Here is a 13726-nt window from a genome sequence, read left to right on the forward strand (position 1 = left end):
GAAGCTCCCTAGCCATGAGGGAAGTATCTTGTATTCTGGAATGGGCCGAGACCCACAACTGCTCACTCTCAGCGATCCACATCCCGGGTGTGGACAACTGGGAAGCAGATTTTCTCAGCAGGCAGTAGTTTCATCCGGGGGAATGGTCTCTTCACCCAAAAATGTTTGCAGAGATTTGCAACAGATGGTGGACTCCGTAGATAGATCTCATGGTGTCCAGACTCAACTTCAAGCTACTCGGATACGGATCACGGTCCAGGGATCCCCAGGCAGAACTGATAGGTGCCTTAGCAGCACCTTGGGGATTCAATCTGGTCTACATATTTCCACCGTTATCACTTCTACCTCGAGTAGTGGCATGCATCAAACAGGAGCAAGCGTCAACTATTCTGATTGCTCCTTCGTGGCCGCGGAGGACGTGGTTTGCGGACCTAGTGGCGGTATGTCATTGTCTCCTTCATGGAGGTTGCCCTATCGCAGGGATCTGCTGGTACAGGGCCACTTCGTGCATCAGAATCTAGATTCTCTGTGGCTAACTGCGTGCAGATTGAACGCCTAGTCTTAGCCAGGAGAGGATTTTCACTCAACGCATCTATCATAAGGTGTGGAGGACCTACTTATTCTGGTGTGAGGCTCGTGGGTATCCTTGGCATATGGTCAAGGTATCCAGGATCCTTTCCTTCCTCCAGGACGGTTTGGAGAAGGGACTTGCCGCCAGTTCCTTAAGGGGACAGATTTCGGCTCTTTCTGTGTTACACAAGAAGCTTGCTGAGCTTCCTGATATATAGTCTTTTCTCTTGTAAGGTGTATCCAGTCCACGGATCATCCATTACTTGTGGGATATTCTCCTTCCCAAGAGGACACCCACAGCAGAGCTGTATATAGCTCCTCCCCCAACTGCCATATCCAGTCATTCTCTTGCAACTCTCAACAAGCATGGAGGTAGTAAGAGAGAAAGTGGTGAAATGTAGCTTTTACTTTCCTTCAATCAAAAGTTTATTATTTTTAAATGGTACCGGAGTTGTAATATTTTGTTCCAGGCAGAAAAATAGAAGAATCTGCCTGTGATTTCTATGATCTTAGCAGGTTGTAACTAAGATCCATTGCTGTTCTCACACATGACTGAAGAGAGAGATAACTTCAGCGGGGGAATGGCGTGCAGGTTATCCTGCTATGAGGTATGTGCAGTTAAGATTTTTTCTAGAAGATGTGAAATGCTAGAAAATACTGCTGATACCAAATTTATGTAAGGTAAGCCTGAATACAGTGATTTAATAGCGACTGGTATCATGCTTACTTTCTGAGGTAATACTCTCTTATATTAACAATATAAAACGTTTGCTGGCATGTTTAAACGTTTTTATATATACTTTGGTGATAAAACTTTATTGGGGCCTAGTTTTTTCCACATGGCTGGCTTAAATTTGCCTAGAAACAGTTTCCTGAGGCCTTCTACTGTGTTACTATGAGTGGGAGGGGCCTAATTTAGCGCTTTATTGCGCAGTAACTTTTACAGACTGAGACATCCAGCTTCCTCCAGGAGTCCCCTGAATGCTATAGGACATCTCTAGAGGGCTCTTAGGCTTTCCAAAATCGTTTGTTGGGGAAGGTAGGCCCACAGCAAGGCTGTGGCAGTTTGATGTGACTGTTAAAAAACGTGTATCGTTTTTTTGATCCGTTTTTTGAACTAAGGGGTTAATCATCCATTTGCAAGTGGGTGCAATGCTCTGTTAGCTTATTATACACACTGTAAAATTTTCGTTTGATTTACTGCCTTTTTTCACTGTTTTTCAAATTCTGACAAAATTTGTTTCTCTTAAAGGCACAGTACCGTTTTTTATATTTGCTTGTTAACTTGATTTAAAGTGTTTTCCAAGCTTGCTAGTCTCATTGCTAGTCTGTACAAACATGTCTGACATAGAGGAAACTCCTTGTTCATTATGTTTAAAAGCCATGGTGGAACCCCCTCTTAGAATGTGTACCAAATGTACTGATTTCACTTTAAGCAATAAAGATCATATTCTGTCTTTAAAAAATTTATCACCAAAGGAATCTGACGAGGGGGAAGTTATGCCGACTAACTCTCCCCACGTGTCAGATCCTTTGACTCCCTCTCAAGGGACTCACGCTCAAATGGCGCCAAGTACATCTAGGGCGCCCATAGCGTTTACTTTACAAGACATGGCGGCAGTCATGGATAATACACTGTCAGCGGTATTAGCCAGACTACCTGAATTTAGAGGAAAGCGAGATAGCTCTGGAGTTAGACGAAATACAGAGCATACTGACACTTTAAGAGCTATGTCTCATACTGCCTCACAATATGCAGAAGCTGAAGAAGGAGAGCTTCTTTCTGTGGGTAATGTTTCTGACTCAGAGAAGATGTTGCAACCTGATTCTGATATCTCTACATTTAAATTTAAGCTTGAACACCTCCGCGTGTTACTCAGGGAGGTTTTAGCTGCTCTGAATGACTGTGATAAAATTGCAGTGCCAGATAAATTGTGTAGACTGGATAAATACTATGCAGTGCCGATGTGCACTGATGTTTTTCCAATACCTAAAAGGTTTACAGAAATTATTACTAAGGAATGGGATAGACCAGGTGTGCCGTTCTCTCCCCCTCCTATTTTTAGAAAAATGTTTCCAATAGACGCCACCACACGGGACTTATGGCAGACAGTTCCTAAGGTGGAGGGAGCAGTCTCTACTCTAGCAAAGCGTACTACTATCCCTGTCGAGGACAGTTGTGCTTTCTTAGATCCAATGGATAAAAAGTTAGAGGGTTACCTTAAGAAAATGTTTATTCAACAAGGTTTTATCCTACAGCCCCTTGCATGCATTGCTCCTGTCACTGCTGCCGCAGCGTTCTGGTTTGAGTCTCTGGAAGAGGCTTTACAGGTAGCGACTCCATTGGATGACATACTTGACAAGCTTAGAGCACTTAAGGTAACCAATTCTTTTGTTTCTGATGCCATTGTTCACTTGACTAAACTAACGGCTAAGAATTCTGGTTTTGCTATCCAGGCGCGCAGAGCGCTATGGCTTAAATCATGGTCAGCTGAAGTTACTTCAAAGTCTAAGCTGCTTAACATTCCCTTCAAGGGGCAGACCCTATTCGGGCCTGGTTTGAAGGAGATTATTGCTGATATCACTGGAGGAAAAGGTCATGCCCTTCCTCAGGATAGGTCCAAATCAAGGGCCAAACAGTCTAATTTTCGTGCCTTTCGAAACTTCAAGGCAAGTGCGGCATCAACTTCCTCTAATGCAAATCAAAAGGGAACTTTTGCTCAGTCCAAGACGGTCTGGAGACCTAACCAGACCTGGAAGGTAAGCAGGCCAAAAAGCCTGCTGCTGCATCTAAGACAGCATGAAGGAACGGCCCCCTATCCGGTAACGGATCTAGTAGGGGGCAGACTTTCGCTCTTCGCCCAGGCGTGGGCAAGAGATGTCCAGGATCCCTGGGCGTTGGAAATTATATCCCAGGGATATCTTCTGGACTTCAAGGCTTCCCCCCCAAAAGGGATATTTCACCTTTCACAATTATCTGCAAACCAGATAAAGAGAGAGGCATTCTTACACTGTGTACAAGACCTCCTAGTTATGGGAGTGATCCATCCAGTTCCAAAGGAGGGACAGGGATTTTACTCAAATCTGTTTGTGGTTCCCAAAAAAGAGGGAACCTTCAGACCAATTTTGGATCTAAAGATCTTAAACAAATTCCTCAAAGTTCCATCATTCAAGATGGAGACTATTCGTACCATCCTACCTGACTACAGTGGATTTAAAGGATTCTTATCTTCACATTCCGATACACAAAGATCATCATCGGTTTCTCAGGTTTGCCTTCCTAGACAGGCATTACCAGTTTGTAGCTCTTCCCTTTGGGTTAGCTACAGCCCCAAGAATTTTTACGAAGGTTCTTGGGGCCGCTTCTGGCGGTTCTAAGACACGGGGCATAGCAGTGGCCCCTTATTTAGACGACATCCTGATTCAGGCGTCAAACTTCCAAATTGCCAAGTCTCATACGGACATAGTGTTGGCATTTCTGAGGTCGCATGGGTGGAAGGTGAACGAGGAAAAGAGTTCTCTATCCCCCCTCACAAGAGTTTCCTTCCTAGGGACTCTGATAGATTCTGTAGAAATGAAAATTTACCTGACGTAGTTCAGGTTATCAAAACTTCTAAATTCCTGCCATGGGCTTTATTCCATTCCTCGCCCTTCGGTGGTTTAGTGCTTGGAAGTAATCGGCTCAATGGTAGCGGCAATGGACATAGTGCCGTTTGCACGCCTACATCTCAGACTGCTGCAACTCTGCATGCTCAGTCAGTGGAATGGGGATTACACAGATTTGTCCCCTCTACTAAATCTGAATCAAGAGACCAGGGATTCTCTTCTCTGGTGACTATCTCGGGTCCATCTGTCCAAAGGTATGACCTTTCGCAGGCCAGATTGGACAATTGTAACGACAGATGCCAGCCTTCTAGGTTGGGGTGCAGTCTGGATCTCCCTGAAGGCTCAGGGATCGTGGACTCAGGAGGAGTCACTCCTTCCAATACATATTCTGGAACTGAGAGCGATATTCAATGCTCTTCAGGCTTGGCCTCGGTTAGCAACTCTGAGGTTCATCAGATTTCAGTCGGACAACATCACAACTGTGGCTTACATCAATCATCAAGGGGGAACAAGGAGTTCCCTAGCGATGTTAGATGTCTCAAGATAATTTGCTGGGCAGAGATTCACTCTTGCCACCTATCAGCTATCCATATCCCAGGTGTAGAGAACTGGGAGGCGGATTTTCTAAGTCGACAGCCTTTTCATCCGGGGGAGTGGGAGCTCCATCCGGAGGTGTTTGCTTATGTGTTTCCACCGTTTCCTCTGCTCCATTGTCTGATTGCCAAGATCAAGCAGGAGAGAGCATCGGTGATCTTGATAGCACCTGCGTGGCCAGACAGGACCTGGTATGCAGATCTAGTGTACATGTCATCCTTTCACACCTTGGACTCTGCCGTTAAGACAAGACCTTCTACTACAAGGTCCTTTCAATCATTCAAATCTAATTTCTCTGAGACTGACTGCCTGGTGATTGAACGCTTGATGTTATCAAAGCGTGGCTTCTCCGAGTCAGTCATTGATACCTTAATACAGGCACGAAAGCCTGTCACCAGGAAAATTTACCATAAAATATGGCGTAAATATCTTTATTGGTGTGAATCCAAGGGTTACTCATGGAGTAAGGTCAGGATTCCCAGGATATTATCCTTTCTCAAAGAAGGTATTGGAAAAAGGATTGTCAGCTAGTTCCTTAAAGGGACAGATTTCTGCCCTGTCTATTCTTTTGCACAAGCGTCTGGCAGATGTTCCAGACGTTCAGGCATTTTGTCAGGCTTTAGTTAGAATCAAGCCTGTGTTTAAACATGTTGCTCCACCATGGAGCTTAAATCTGGTTCTTAAGGTTCTTCAAGGAGTTCCGTTTGAACCGCTTCATTCTATAGATATCAAACTTTTATCTTGGAAAGTTCTGTTTTTGGTAGCTATTTCCTCGGCTCGTAGAGTCTCTGAGTTATCTGCTTTACAATGTGATTCTCCTTATTTGATCTTCCATGCGGATAAGGTAGTCCTGCGTACCAAACCTGGATTTTTACCTAAGGTGGTATCTAATAAGAATATCAATCAAGAGATTGTTGTTCCATCCTTGTGTCCTAATCCTTCTTCAAAGAAGGAACGTCTATTACACAATCTGGACGTGGTTCGTGCTTTAAAGTTTTACTTACAAGCTACTAAAGATTTTCGTCAAACATCTGCTTTGTTTGTTGTCTACTCTGGACAGAGGAGAGGTCAAAAGGCTTCGGCAACCTCTTTCTTTTTGGCTAGAAGCATAATCCGCTTAGCCTATGAGACTGCTGGCCAGCAGCCTCCAGAAAGGATTACAGCTCATTCTACTAGAGCTGTGGCTTCCACATGGGCCTTCAAAAATGAGGCTTCTGTTGAACAGATTTGCAAGGCGGTGACTTGGTCTTCGCTTCATACTTTTTCAAAATTCTACAAATTTGATACTTTTGCTTCTTCTGAGGCTATTTTTGGGAGAAAGGGTTTACAGGCAGTGGTACCTTCCGTTTAAGTACCTGCCTTGTCACTCCCTTCATCCGTGTACTTTAGCTTTGGTATTGGTATCCCACAAGTAATGGATGATCCGTGGACTGGATACACCTTACAAGAGAAAACACAATTTATGCTTACCTGATAAATTTATTTCTCTTGTGGTGTATCCAGTCCACGGCCCGCCCTGTCATTTTAAGGCAGGTATTTTTTAATTTTAAACTACAGTCACCACTGCACCCTATGGTTTCTCCTTTCTCTGCTTGTTTTCGGTCGAATGACTGGATATGGCAGTTGGGGGAGGAGCTATATAGACAGCTCTGCTGTGGGTGTCCTCATGCAACTTCCTGTTGGGAAGGAGAATATGCCACAAGTAATGGATGATCCGTGGACTGGATACACCACAAGAGAAATAAATTTATCAGGTAAGCATAACTTATGTTTTTTGTTCAGGCTCTATCCAGGATCAGGCCTGTATTTAGACATTCTGCTGCTCGGAGTTTGAATCTGGTTCTTAGGGTTTTGCAGAGGACTCCATTTGAGCCTATGCATTCTCTTGACATTAAAATACTGTCTTGGAAGGTTCTTTTTCTACTGGCTATTGATTCGGCATGCAAAGTCTCTGAGTGGGCAGCCTTGCATCATGAGCCTCCTTACCTGGTTTTTCATGCCGATAAGGCTGTCCTTCGCACTGGGTTGGGATTTCTCCCTAAGGTTGTGTTTGATTGCAACATTAATCAGGAGAATGTAGTTCCTTCCTTATGTCCTAACGCTTCTTCTTCTAAGAAACATTTACTTCATAACTTGGATGTGGTTTGAGCTTTGAAATTTTATCTTCCGACTACGAAGAATTTCAGACAGACTTCAGCATTTTTTGTTGTCTATTCGGGGGAAATGCAAAGGGGCAGAAGGCTTCTTCCACTTCCCTATCTTTTTGGCTGAGGAGTATGATTCGCTTGACTTACGAGACACCGGGTCATAGGCCTCCTCAGAGGATTATGGCTTACTCAACTAAAGCTGTGGCTTGTTCTTGGGCCTTCAAGAATGAGGCCTCTATGGAGCATATTTTTAAGGTGGCAACCTGGTCCTCCTTACATACTTTTAAAAGTTTTACAAATTTGATGTTTTTGCTTCGGCTGAAGCAGCTTTTGGGAGAAAGGTTTTACAGGCTGTGGTGCCCTCAGACTAGGGTCCGCCTCTTTTTTACCCTCCTGTTTTCATTCAGTGTCCTCTAGAGCTTGGGTGTTTGTTTCCCACAAGTAATGAATGAAGCCATGGACTCTCCTCATATTAAGATGGAAAACATACATTATGCTTACCTGATAATTTAATTTCCATTTGTACGAGGAGAGTCCACGGCTACCTCCCGGTTCTCCGTTGGGCGGACCTACATTTCTTTTGTTTTTCTTCTGGCACCATTTATACCCTGATATTTCTCCTACTATTCCTTGTTCCCTTGGCAGAATGACCGGGGGATGAGGGGAGTGGGGGAGGTATTTAAACCTTTGGCTGGGGTATCTTTGCCTCCTCCTGGTGGCCAGGTTCTGTATTTCCCACAAGTAATGAATAAAGCCGTGGACTCTCTTTGTACAGATGGAAATTAAATTATCAGGTAAGCATAATTTACGTTTTTTTGGCCACCCTGTGTCGAGCAAGTCTATTTGCACCATTTTTCCAACATATACACACATGAATACACACACCACCAGCAAAAAGAATATGACTCACTGAAGGCTCAGAAGATGGTTAGCATTTTTTTAAAATAAGGTGTGTACATTGTTTTTTTAAGACATAATGCTATTTGCACTCTTAATGACTATAGAATAGTGTAAAAATAACTTTTCTTTCATGTAATTAGCAAGAGTCCATGAGCTAGTGACGTATGGGATATACATTCCTACCAGGAGGGGCAAAGTTTCCCAAACCTCAAAATGCCTATAAATACACCCCTCACCACACCCACAAATCAGTTTTACAAACTTTGCCTCCTATGGAGGTGGTGGAATAAGTTTGTGCTAGATTCTACGTTGATATGCGCTCCGCAACAGGTTGGAGCCCGGTTTTCCTCTCAGCGTGCAGTGAATGTCAGAGGGATGTGAGGAGAGTATTGCCTATTTGAATGCAGTGATCTCCCTCTACGGGGTCTATTTCATAGGTTCTCTGTTATCGGTCGTAGAGATTCATCTCTTACCTCCCTTTTCAGATCGACGATATACTCTTATATATACCATTTCCTCTACTGATTCTCGTTTCAGTACTGGCTTGGCTTTCTACTACATGTTGATGAGTGTCCTGGGGTAAGTAAGTCTTATTTTCTGTGACACTCTAAGCTATGGTTGGGCACTTTTATATAAAGTTCTAAATATATGTATTCAAACATTTATTTGCCTTGACTCAGGATGTTCAACATTCCTTATTTCAGACAGTCAGTTTCATATTTGGGATAATGCATATGAATAATTCATTTTTTTCTTACCTTAAAAATTTGACTTTTCCTGTGGGCTGTTAGGCTCGCGGGGGCTGAAAATGCTTCATTTTATTGCGTCATTCTTGGCGCGGACTTTTTTGGCGCAAAAATTATTTTCTTTTTCCGGCGTCATACGTGTCGCCGGAAGTTGCGTCATTTTTGACGTTCTTTTGCGCCAAAAGTGTCGGCGTTCCGGATGTGGCGTCATTTTTGGCGCCAAATAATGTGGGCGTCTTTTTTGGCGCGAAAAAATATGGGCGTCACTTTTGTCTCCACATTATTTAAGTCTCATTGATTTTTTTGCTTCTGGTTGCTAGAAGCTTATTCTCTAGCATTTTTTTCCCATTCCTGAAACTGTCATTTAAGGAATTTGATCAATTTTGCTTTATGTTGTTTTTTCTATTACATATTGCAAGATGTCCCACGTTGAAGCTGAGTCAGAAGATACTTCTGGAATATCCCTGCCTGGGGCTGGAGCTACCAAAGCTAAGTGTATCTACTGTAAACTTATGGTATCTGTTCCTCCAGCTGTTGTTTGTACTGTTTTGTCATGACAAACTGTTTATGCAGATAATATTTCCTTTAAGTACTGTTACATTACCTGTTTCTGTTCTGTCAACATCTAATACTCAGTGTTCCTGATAACATAAGAGATTTTGTTTTTAAATCCATTAAGAAGGCTATGTCTGTTATTCCTCCTTCTAGTAAATGTAAAAAGTCTTTTAAAACTTCTCATTTTTCAGATGAATTTTTAAATGAACATCATCATTCTGATTCTGATAATGGTTCTTCTGGTTCAGAGGATTCTGTCTCAGAGGTTGATGCTGATAAATCTTCATATTTATTTAAAATGAAATTTATTCGTTCTTTACTTAAAGAAGTCCTAATTGCATTAGAAATTGAGGATTCTGGTCCTCTTGATACTAAATCTAAACGTTTAGCTAAGGTTTTTAAATCTCCTGTAGTTATTCCAGAATTTTTTTCCTGTCCCTAGTGCTATTTCTGAAGTAATTTCCAGGGAATGGAATAATTTGGGTAATTCATTTACTCCTTCTAAACGTTTTAAGCAATTATATCCTGTGCCATCTGACAGATTAGAGTTTTGGGACAAAATCCCTAAAGTTGATGGGGCTGTCTCTCCTCTTGTTAAGCGTACTATTCCTACGGCAGATGGTACTTCCTTAAGGATCCTTTAGATAGGAAAATTGAATCCTTTCTAAGAAAAGCTTACTTGTGTTCAGGTAATCTTCTTAGACCTGCTATATCTTTAGCGGATGTTGCTGCAGCTTCATCTTTTGGTTAGAAGCTTTAGCGCAACAAGTAACAGATCATAATTCTCATATCATTTTTATTCTTCAACATTCTAATAATTTTATTTGTAATGCCATCTTTGATATCATTAGAGTTGATGTCAGGTATATGTCTCTAGCTATTTTAGCTAGAAGAGCTTTATGGCTTAAGACATGGAATGCTGTTATGTCTTCTAAGTCTACTCTGCTTTCCCTTTCTTTCCAGGGTAATGATCGTTTTCATTCCTTTTGTCACAACAAGGAACAAAAACCTGATCCTTCATCCTCAGGAGCGGTATCAGTTTGGAAACCATCTCCAGTCTGGAATAAATCCAAGCCTTTTAGAAAATCAAAGCCAGCTCCTAAGTCCACATGAAGGTGCGGCCCTCATTCCAGCTCAGCTTGTAGGGGGCAGATTACGTTTTTTCTAAGAAATTTTGATCAATTTCGTTCACAATCTTTGGATTCAGAACATTGTTTCAGAAGGGTACAGAATTGGCTTCAAGATAAGGCCTCCTGCAAAGAGATTTTTTCTTTCCCGTGTCCCAGTAAACCCAGCGAAGGCTCAAGCATTTCTGAAATGTGTTTCAGATCTAGAGTTGACTGGAGTAATTTTGCCAGTTCCAGTTCTGGAACAGGGACTGGGGTTTTTATTCAAATCTCTTCATTGTACCAAAGAAGGAAAATTCCTTCAGACCAGTTCTGGATCTAAAAATATTGAATCGTTATGTAAGGATACCAACATTCAAAATGGTAACTGTAAGGACTATCCTGCCTTTTTTTCAACAAGGGCATTATTTGTCTACTATAGTTTTACAGGATGCATATCTGCATATTCCGATTCATCCAGATCACTATCAGTTTCTGAGATTCTCTTTCCTAGATAAGCATTACCAGTTTGTGGCTCTGCCGTTTGGCCTAGCTACAGCTCCAAGAATTTTTTACGAAGGTTCTCGGTGCCCTTCTGTCTGTAATCAGAGAACAGGGTATTGTGGTATTCCTTATTTGGACGATATCTTGGTACTTACTCAGTCTTCATATTTAGCAGAATCTCATTCGAATCGACTTGTGTTGTTTCTTCAACATCATGGTTGGAGGATCAATTTACCAAAAAGTTCATTGATTCCTCAGACTTAGGTAACCTTTTTAGGTTTTCAGATAGATTCAGTATCCATGACTCTATCTTTGATAGACATGAGACATCTAAAGTTGATATCAGCTTGTCGAAACCTTCAGTCACAATCTTTCCCTTCGGTAGCCTTATGCATGGAAATTCTAGGTCTTATGACTGCGGCATCGGACGCGATCCCCTTTGCTCGTTTTCACATGCGGCCTCTTCAGCTCTGTATGCTGAACCAGTGGTGCAGGGATTACACAAAGATATCTCAATATCTTTAAAACCGATTGTACGACACTCTCTGACGTGGTGGACAGATCACCATCGTTTAGTTTAGGGGGCTTCTTTTGTTTTTCCGACCTGGACTGTAATTTCAACAGATGCAAGTCTTACAGGTTGGGGAGCTGTTTGGGGGTCTCTGACAGCACAAGGGGTTTGGGAATCTCAGGAGGTGAGATTACCGATCAATATTTTGGAACTCCGTGCAATTTTCAGAGCTCTTCAGTCTTGGCCTCTTCTGAAGAGAGAATCGTTCATTTGTTTTCAGACAGACAATGTCACAACTGTGGCATACATCAATCATCAAGGAGGGACTCACAGTCCTCTGGCTATGAAAGAAGTATCTCGAATTCTGGTTTGGGCGGAATCCAGCTCCTGTCTAATCTCTGCGGTTCATATTCAAGGAATAGACAATTGGGAAGCGGATTATCTCAGTCGCCAAACGTTGCATCCGGGCGAATGGTCTCTTCACCCAGAGGTATTTCTTCAGATTGTTCAAATGTGGGAACTTCCAGAAATAGATCTGATGGCTTCTCATCTAAACAAGAAACTTCCCAGGTATCTGTCCAGATCCCGGGATCCTCAGGCGGAGGCAGTGGATGCATTATCACTTCCTTGGAAGTATCATCCTGCCTATATCTTTCCGCCTCTAGTTCTTCTTCCAAGAGTAATCTCCAAGATTCTGAAGGAATGCTCGTTTGTTCTGCTGGTAGCTCCAGCATGGCCTCTCAGGTTTTGGTATGCGGATCTTGTCCGGATGGCCTCTTGCCAACCGTGGACTCTTCCGTTAAGACCAGACCTTCTGTCACAAGGTCCTTTTTTCCATCAGGATCTCAAATCCTTAAATTTAAAGGTATGGAGATTGAACGCTTGATTCTTGGTCAAAAAGGTTTCTCTGACTCTGTAATTAATACTATGTTACATGCTCGTAATTCTGTATCTAGAGAGATATATTATAGAGTCTGGAAGACTTATATTTCTTGGTGTCTTTCTCATCATTTTTCCTGGCATTCTTTTAGAATTCCGAGAATTTTACAGTTTCTTCAGGATGGTTTAGATAAAGGTTTGTCCGCAAGTTCCTTGAAAGGTCAAATCTCTGCTCTTTCTGTTCTTTTTCACAGAATGATTGCTAATCTTCCTGATATTCATTGTTTTGTACAAGCCTTGGTTCGTATTAAACCTGTCATTAAGTCAATTTCTCCTCCTTGGAGTTTGAATTTGGTTCTGGGGGCTATTCAAGCTCCTCCGTTTGAACCTATGCATTCATTGGACATTAAATTACTTTCTTGGAAAGTTTTGTTCCTTTTGGCCATCTCTTGCCAGAAGAGTCTCTGAATTGTCTGCTCTTTCTTGTGCGTCTCCTTTTCTGATTTTTCATCAGGATAAGGCAGTGTTGCGATCTTCTTTTGAATTTTTACCTAAGGTTGTGAATTCCAACAGCATTAGTAGAGAAATTGTAGTTCCTTCATTATGCCCTAATCCTAAGAATTCTAAGGAGAAATCATTGCATTCTTTGGATGTAGTTAGAGCTTTGAAATATTATGTTGAAGCTACTAAGACTTTCCGAAAGACTTCTAGTCTATTTGTCATCTTTTCCGGTTCTAGAAAAGGCCAGAAAGCTTCTGCCATTTCTTTGGCATCTTGGTTGAAATCTTTAATTCATCATGCCTATGTTGAGTCGGGTAAAACTCCGCCTCAGAGGATTACAGCTCATTCTACTAGGTCAGTTTCTACTTCCTGGGCGTTTAGGAATGAAGCTTCGGTTGATCAAATTTGCAAAGCAGCAACTTGGTCTTCTTTGCATACTTTTTCTAAATTCTACCATTTTGATGTGTTTTCTTCTCCTGAAGCAGTTTTTGGTAGAAAAGTACATAGCAGCTGTTTCAGTTTGAATCTTCTGCTTATGTTTTCATTTAAACTTTATTTTGGGTGTGGATTATTTTCAGCAGGAATTGGCTGTCTTTATTTTATCCCTCCCTCTCTAGTGACTCTTGCGTGGAAAGATCCACATCTTGGGTAGTCATTATCCCATACGCCACTAGCTCATGGACTCTTGCTAATTACATGAAAGAAAACATAATTTATGTAAGAACTTACCTGATAAATTCATTTCTTTCATATTAGCAAGAGTCCATGAGGCCCACCCTTTTTTGTGGTGGTTATGATTTTTTTGTATAAAGCACAATTATTCCAATTCCTTATTTTTTATGCTTTCGCACTTTTTTTCTTATCACCCCCCTTCTTGGCTATTCGTTAAACTGATTTGTGGGTGTGGTGAGGGGTGTATTTATAGGCATTTTGAGGTTTGGGAAACTTTGCCCCTCCTGGTAGGAATGTATATCCCATACGTCACTAGCTCATGGACTCTTGCTAATATGAAAGAAATGAATTTATCAGGTAAGTTCTTACATAAATTATGTTTTATATGCACTGGGAAACAAAAAAATTAGTGTGACTCGCATTATTGCTTTAGTT

General features: G+C 41.8%; 1 protein-coding gene across 2 annotated transcripts in view; it reads left to right on the plus strand.

Annotated features, from left to right (window-relative positions):
• EYA3 (EYA transcriptional coactivator and phosphatase 3) overlaps positions 1–13726 on the plus strand; it is a 634133-nt gene that overhangs the window by 101917 nt on the left and 518490 nt on the right. The window lies entirely within an intron of this gene.

Source organism: Bombina bombina, chromosome 3 (genome assembly GCF_027579735.1).
Source record: "Bombina bombina isolate aBomBom1 chromosome 3, aBomBom1.pri, whole genome shotgun sequence".
In the NCBI taxonomy this organism is placed as follows: Eukaryota; Metazoa; Chordata; class Amphibia; order Anura; family Bombinatoridae; genus Bombina; species Bombina bombina.